This window comes from Prunus avium, chromosome 7 (assembly GCF_965620075.1).
Source record: "Prunus avium chromosome 7, drPruAviu1.hap1.1, whole genome shotgun sequence".
Lineage (NCBI taxonomy): Eukaryota > Viridiplantae > Streptophyta > Magnoliopsida > Rosales > Rosaceae > Prunus > Prunus avium.
Genome location: NC_142290.1, coordinates 28204567 through 28211299, shown reverse-complemented (window position 1 = coordinate 28211299; position 6733 = coordinate 28204567). Strand labels below are relative to the sequence as shown.

At 38.7% G+C, this 6733-nt stretch overlaps 1 long non-coding RNA gene across 1 annotated transcript; it reads left to right on the top strand.

The window, feature by feature from the left end:
- Window positions 1-3377: 3377 nt before the first annotated feature.
- LOC148293280 (uncharacterized) lies at window positions 3378-5103 on the top strand. Its single transcript, XR_015837200.1, has 2 exons — window positions 3378-4117; window positions 4642-5103. It is a non-coding gene; the product is annotated as an uncharacterized LOC148293280 (long non-coding RNA).
- The last annotated feature ends 1630 nt before the right edge of the window (window positions 5104-6733 follow it).

The window sequence follows — 6733 nt, the reverse complement described above, 5'->3', positions numbered from 1 at the left end:
ACTACAGTTTTACTTGCAATGGTACAATTCAGTAGCTTCAGATCAATAGTTATTATATCTTCTTGCATGTTTTTCTTTTACATATCCAAATAAAATAAAATGGATAAATTTAATAACACAAAAAATTATACCATTGAAATATTCTCAAAGAGATCTTTAAAAAGATACCAATTTTGAATATATATATTTTGAAATTAATTGATGTATTTTTTTCTATTGCATTGCACTATTGAACAACTAGGTTTGATTTGGGCCTCTGGCCTTCATTTGTACCGAAAAAAGAAAACCACAATTTGTAGCTTTTTTTCTTTTTCTTTTTTGTCAAATGTAGAGGTTTTTCTTTTCACCATTGACAAGGTCGTTCTACACCATTGAAAAAAACCTTTGAAATTAAAAAATAAAGTGTTAAGAAAAGAAGAGTTTATAAGTCTAGGGTTTTAGGGCTACCTAGAATACGCTAGGAGATAAATCTCATCGACATCGGCATAGGTAGACGACATTGACTTTCAACCACTTCCTTTTAGTTAGCATAGGCAGACGACATGGTTCAACCATATAGAATTCCATTGATAAAGTAGGAATTTTGGGTCCAGCTATGAGGGCTTCCTCTTGCGTTCATGACACGAGTGTTGCATTCCTAAAAGGACACAAATTAATGTGCAAACAACCAATTAAAAATACCCGCAAGTGCACGAATCTATTGAAGTATAGATTATGTAAGTACGGGGTCGATCCCACGAAGAACTTGTCGGCTTCCTATAAGTTCTAATTTGAGTACGTAAAGAACACTTATTTAACACACCACAAATGCACAAATGCAAAATGGAAACTAGAAATGAGTAAAGAAGTGTAAAAGAAATGGAACAACACAAGAAAACTAAAGAAAAACACAAACAGCATTTTCTATCACCATTTTATCACCACTTTATCACCTATGAACAGTGCTAAAATAGTGCGTGAACAGTGTCTGCCGACCGGTCGTGAGGTAAAAGCGACCGGTCGTTTTTGGGCAAAATCGAAACTCAAATTTTGACGTGATGAGCGACCGGTCGTCAGGTAAAAGCGACCGGTCGTTTTTGCACAGAGTCGTTTTCTCTGTTTTTCAGTTTCGACCTCTGTCCAGTTTTTGACCTATAACTTTCCAACCTTACGTCCAAAATTCACGTTCTTTATACGGTTGGATTTAGCACAGAAAATGGAAGAACACAGCGCGGACCAAAAGTCCAAAACAATTATGGAAACAAATAAAATTCAGTAACAAACACACATAACGTGTCAAACACGCAACTCACACACACATTGGGGGGGGGGGGGGGGGGTTTGATTTGTTTGAAGTGACCTATTTCTATTGCATGAAAGTAAATAGACTTTGAAATTAAATGAGAGTGGCAGAGATGAATTATCAAAGAGTGGAATTAAAATGTAACAAACACTAGGGTTTCGGAATCCACCATAAACAATTCTACCAAAGTTCATGAATACTCAAGTGATGAACTCTAAACGTGTTGATGAAAATGTTCGCAATCAAGACCATGGGTCGTGGCTCAAGACGCATTGATTCTCTCTAATATACGTAAAGTGCATGGTTCGTGCTACAATACTTGTGCCCTCCCCATAACCGAACCTAGGTATGGTTCATACTTCGATTCAATTACAAGGAGAACCCATTAAGTTCAAAGAGAATATGAACATCACAAGAATCCTAATAGCATGGTGTTTACATTAGGTATTCAAGAAACCAATTCACATGGATGATTCTTACTTCATCCATTTATTGCTTAGGATAACATGAAGATACACATAATCCCAACAATCTCAAGAAGCATGCTTTCAAAGATGGCCAACCAAGGAAAAACACACATCAAGGATAGATTAATTTGGTGAATTGGAAATCATCAACAATATCTAGAAATTCATACACTCAAGAATCAAAACAATAAGGTTTTCATGTTTAGGGCTTCAACCTAAGCCCTAGCTATGGAGTTTAGTTGCTCATACTTATTCCAAATACAAGCTCAAAATAAAATTAGAAAGAGTTTACAGATTTTGAGAAAATGATGAAAGCTTCAAGGTCATCAATGGTGGAAACTTTCTTCTCCACTTTGCTTGGCTGCACCTTGGCTTTCTCCTAGCTCCCAGCTCTCCAAAATCTTCTCTCTATGTCTAGAATGATAGAATGAATTCATTTTTTCACGTTCAAAACCTCTCCCACTTCAGATTGCAATTCCCTTTGCTTCCCTCTCTCCTCCTTTCTAGCTTTTACTTTTAGTATTCTATTGCCAAAGTCTTCACCCATCATCCTTTGTCTCCTTTCAAATGATGAAGCTTTGTCCTCACAAAGATGCCAATTGCTTCAGAAAATATCTCATTTACTAAGGTAAATTCTTGTTACCAAGAGTTATGGTAACAAGAAGAATCAAGATGACACAAATGAGGTAAAAGCTGGCCAAATTCGGATTTCCAGAGCTGTGGTAACATGCTGGATTGGTTGGATAGGCAATACTTGTCCAATGGAGCTCAAATTTGGATATGTTGTAGTTAACATCCATTGGAACAAGTCTCATGAAGATCTTCACCTCATCCGAGCACCAGAGCATGTTGATCCCAGGCCAAGAAGTTGACCTACAAAAATGAACAAAAACAGAATTTATAACCAATAATGCACTTTTAGCTCATTTTCATTCCAACCAAGGTAAAATCTAAGAAAACACAAAAAGGAAGTAAAAAGCTATAAAATATCAAGAACTAACTCAAAATAGTGGGTGAATAACATGAAAAATCATGTGTAAAAATGAACCGAACAGCGAGCCATGGGGAGACAGATTGGGGAGGTGCTTGGGGACTACATCACTTTTGACCAAAGTAAACTGGGATGGGGAGGAATGTGTAGGAAGCTATTTACGAGCCTGGGTGGCGCTGGAGATGACCAAACCACTACGACAATGCTTGCCTATCCGGTTGGGTGATGGTAGAGATGATGTTGTGAAAGTGGATATTCGGTACAAAAAACTTCCGCATACATGCTACCTATGCGGCAGATTGGATCACATGGAAAATGAGTGCTCTAAATATGCAGGTGAAGGGTTGATGGATCTTGACAAATCATATGGCAAAGTGGTTTCAGGAAGATGTGTTTGGCCCAGAATATTGTCAACTGCCAGGACGCCAATTTGGTTTGGACTCTAAGCTATGGTCCATGCATGCTCCATAAGTGGTGGATGAGGAGGAAGAGGAAAAGAAAGATGAGGAAAAGGAAAAGGAAGAAACGACAGTCGTTGTAAGACGGCGGCGTGATGAGGAGGATAGGCCTGACATGGATGAAAATCGAGGAGATCCGCAACGGCCACAAATGATGGAGAGGTGTGCGGTTAACGATATCATTATGTTAGATTCGAAAATCCCATTAAGCGGCTGATCTTAATCTATGCTGTCTGAGAATAAATCTGTTGCTTTTGTATGTTTCTACTTGTTATTTGTCCCCTAGATTTTGTTCTCCGCTTTAGTATTTGTTCTGTGAAATGCGATTTGGGTTTTAGTTAGTCTAATGCGGTTCCCTAGGGTTTCAGTATTCGGGATCTGGGATTTCGTTGCTTTCAATCAAATAGTTCATGTCCTAGATTGTGTTATATTTGTGGTTTTGAGGATTTAAGCTTACGTCTTCATTTATGGTACATTTTTTTTTCTTTTTAAATTTCTTTTTGGGCTTGTCTTTCTTACTTTTAAGTGATTGGAAATGTAATAAATGGGTATGTTTGGTGATGGTAAAGATGATGTTGTGAGAGTGGATATTCGGTATGAAAAACTTCCGCATACATGCTATCTATGCGGTAGATTGGATCACATGGGAAGTGAGTGCTCTAAATATGCAGGTGATGGGTTGACAGATCTTAACAAACCATATGGCAAGTGGTTTCTGTTTAGCCTAGATTATCTTCGACTGACAGGACATCGATTTGATTTGGCCTCTAAGCCATGGTTTATGCATGCTCTAGAAGTGGTGGAGGAGGAAGAGGAAGAGGAAGAGGAAGAGACGGCGGCTATTGTAAGACGACGGCTATTGCAAGACAGCGGCGTGGACGAAAATCAAGGAGATCCGCAATAGCCACAAATTATAGAGGTGTGCAGTTAGTGATGTCATAATGTCAAATGCAGAAATCCCATTGTTGGAGGCGGTTGATCTGAATCTGTGCTGTCTGAGAATAGATCTATTGCTTTTGTATGTTTCTATTTGTTTTTGTTCCCTTAGATTTTGTGCTTCGCTCTCGTATTTGCTTTGTGAAATGAGATTTGGGTTTTAGTTAGTCTAATGCGGTTCCCTAGGGTTTCAGTATTCAGGATATGGGTTTTTGTTGCTTTGAATCAAATAGTCCATGTCCTGAATTGTGTTATGTTTGTGGTTTTGAGGATTTAAGCTTACGTCTTCATTTATGATACATTTCTTTTTTTTCTTTTTTTTTTTATTTAAAAAAATTTGGCTTGTCTTTCTTACTATTAAGCGATTGGAAATATAATAAATGGGTATGTTTGGTGATGGTAGAGATGATGTTGTGAGAGTGGATATTCAGTATGAAAAACTTCCGCATACATGCTATCTATGCGGTAGATTGGATCACATGGAAAATGAATGCTCTAAATATGCAGGTGAGGGGGGTTGACGGATCTTGACAAACCATATGGCAAGTGGTTTCTATTTGGCCCAAATTATCATCGACTGCCAGGACACCAATTTGGTTTGCCTTCTAAGCCACGGTCCATGCGTGCTTTAAAAGTGGTGGAGGAGGAAGAGGAAGAGGAAGATACGGTGGCTGTTGCAAGACAGCGGCGTGGTGAGGAGGATAGGGCTGATGTGGACGAAAATCAAGGAGATCCGCAACGGCCACAAATTATATTGAGGTGTGTGATTAGTGATGTCATTATGTCAGATGCAAAAATCCCATTATTGGAGGAGGTTGATCTGAATCTATGTCGTCTGAGAATAAATCTATTGCTTTTGTATGTTTCTACTTGTTTTTGTTCCCCTAGATTTTGTGCTCCGCTCTAGTATTTGCTTTGTAAAATGCGATTTGGATTTTAGTTAGTCTAATGCGGTTCCCTATTGTTTCAGTATTCAGGATCTGGGTTTTCGTTGCTTTCAATCAAAGAGTCCATGTCATTGATTGTTTTATGTTTGTGGTTTGGAGAATTTAAGCTCACGTTTTCATTTATAGTACTTTTTAAATAAATAAAAAATTTAATTTGGCATGTTTTTCTTACTTTTAAGTGATTGGAAATGTAATAAATGAGTATATTTGATGACGGTAGAGATGATGTTGTAAGAGTGGATATTTGGTATGAAAAACTTCCGCATACATGCTATCTATGCGACAGATTGGATCACATGGAAAAAGAGTCCTCTAATTATGTTGGTGAGGGGTTGACGGATCTTGACAAACTATATGGCAAGTGGTTTCTAGAAGATGTGTTTGGTCCAGATTATCGTCGACCGCCAGGATGCCAATTTGGTTTAGCCTCTAAGCCTTGGTCCGTGCGTACTCCAGAAGTGATGGAGGAGGAAGAGGAAGAGACGACAGTTGTTGCAAGATGGCAGCGTGGTGACAAGGAGATCCGCTACGGCCACAAATTATGGAGAAGGGTGCGGTTAATGATGTCATTATGTTAGATGCGGAAATCCCATTATTGGAGGCTGTTGAAGCGGCTCAATTCCCTAGCCTATACCTGAATATAACGCCTGAAGTAAATGTTGATGATGAATCATGAGATTCAAAGGCCATCATTCCATATGAGGAGAATTCAATGAGGAAAGTTGTTGGGGCCTTAAAACCAATATGGTAGTTACATCAGGAAGGTTTTACTCTGTCTATCACGTGCTCCAACTCCTTTGGACTTGTAACAAAGGAACTTGGGCCACGAATGGAGGATGTGGGCCAAGATGACCCTTCTGGTTTGGGGCCAATTATTTAGCAGATATCGCTGGAATCCAAGAGGGAAGCAAAGATAAAATCTTGAGTCTTGACACATAATAAAGAAACAAGGGAGTATGCAAAATTAGGTTCCGAGGCCAGAAGGAGAAGTGAACCAACATGGCAAACGAGGCCAGTAGGGGATTAGGGTTTTTGAGACACTATGCTTATCTTCTGGTTCTTCTATATGGCACTGAGAAGTGGTGGAGGCTAATGAGCATAAGCCCTGCTGGACACAATGAATCTACCAGGCTGGAACTGCGAAGGGCTTATGAACCCTTGGATAATTGAACCATTACGATGTCTTATTCATAATGAGGATCCCAAACTTATGTTTCTATATAAAACACGCTGCTCACGAAGCACTATGGAAAACATTCGCATAAAATTGGGATTTCAACAGAGTATAGTAGTAGACAGTAATGGGGCATCTGGAGGCCTATGTCTTATGTGGAAGGAGGAGCTAGCAGTCATTGTTGCATTCCTAAGAGGACACAAATTAATGTGCAAACAACCAATTAAAAATACCCGCAAGTGCACGAATCTATTGAAGTATAGATTATGTAAGTACGGGGTCGATCCCACGAAGAACTTGTCGGCTTCCTATAAGTTCTAATTTGAGTACGTAAAGAACACTTAATTGACACACCACAAATGCACAAATGCAAAATGGAAACTAAAAATGAGTAAAGAAGTGTAAAAGAAATGAAACAACACAAGAAAACTAAACAAAAACACAAACAGCATTTTCTATCACCCTTTTATCACCCATT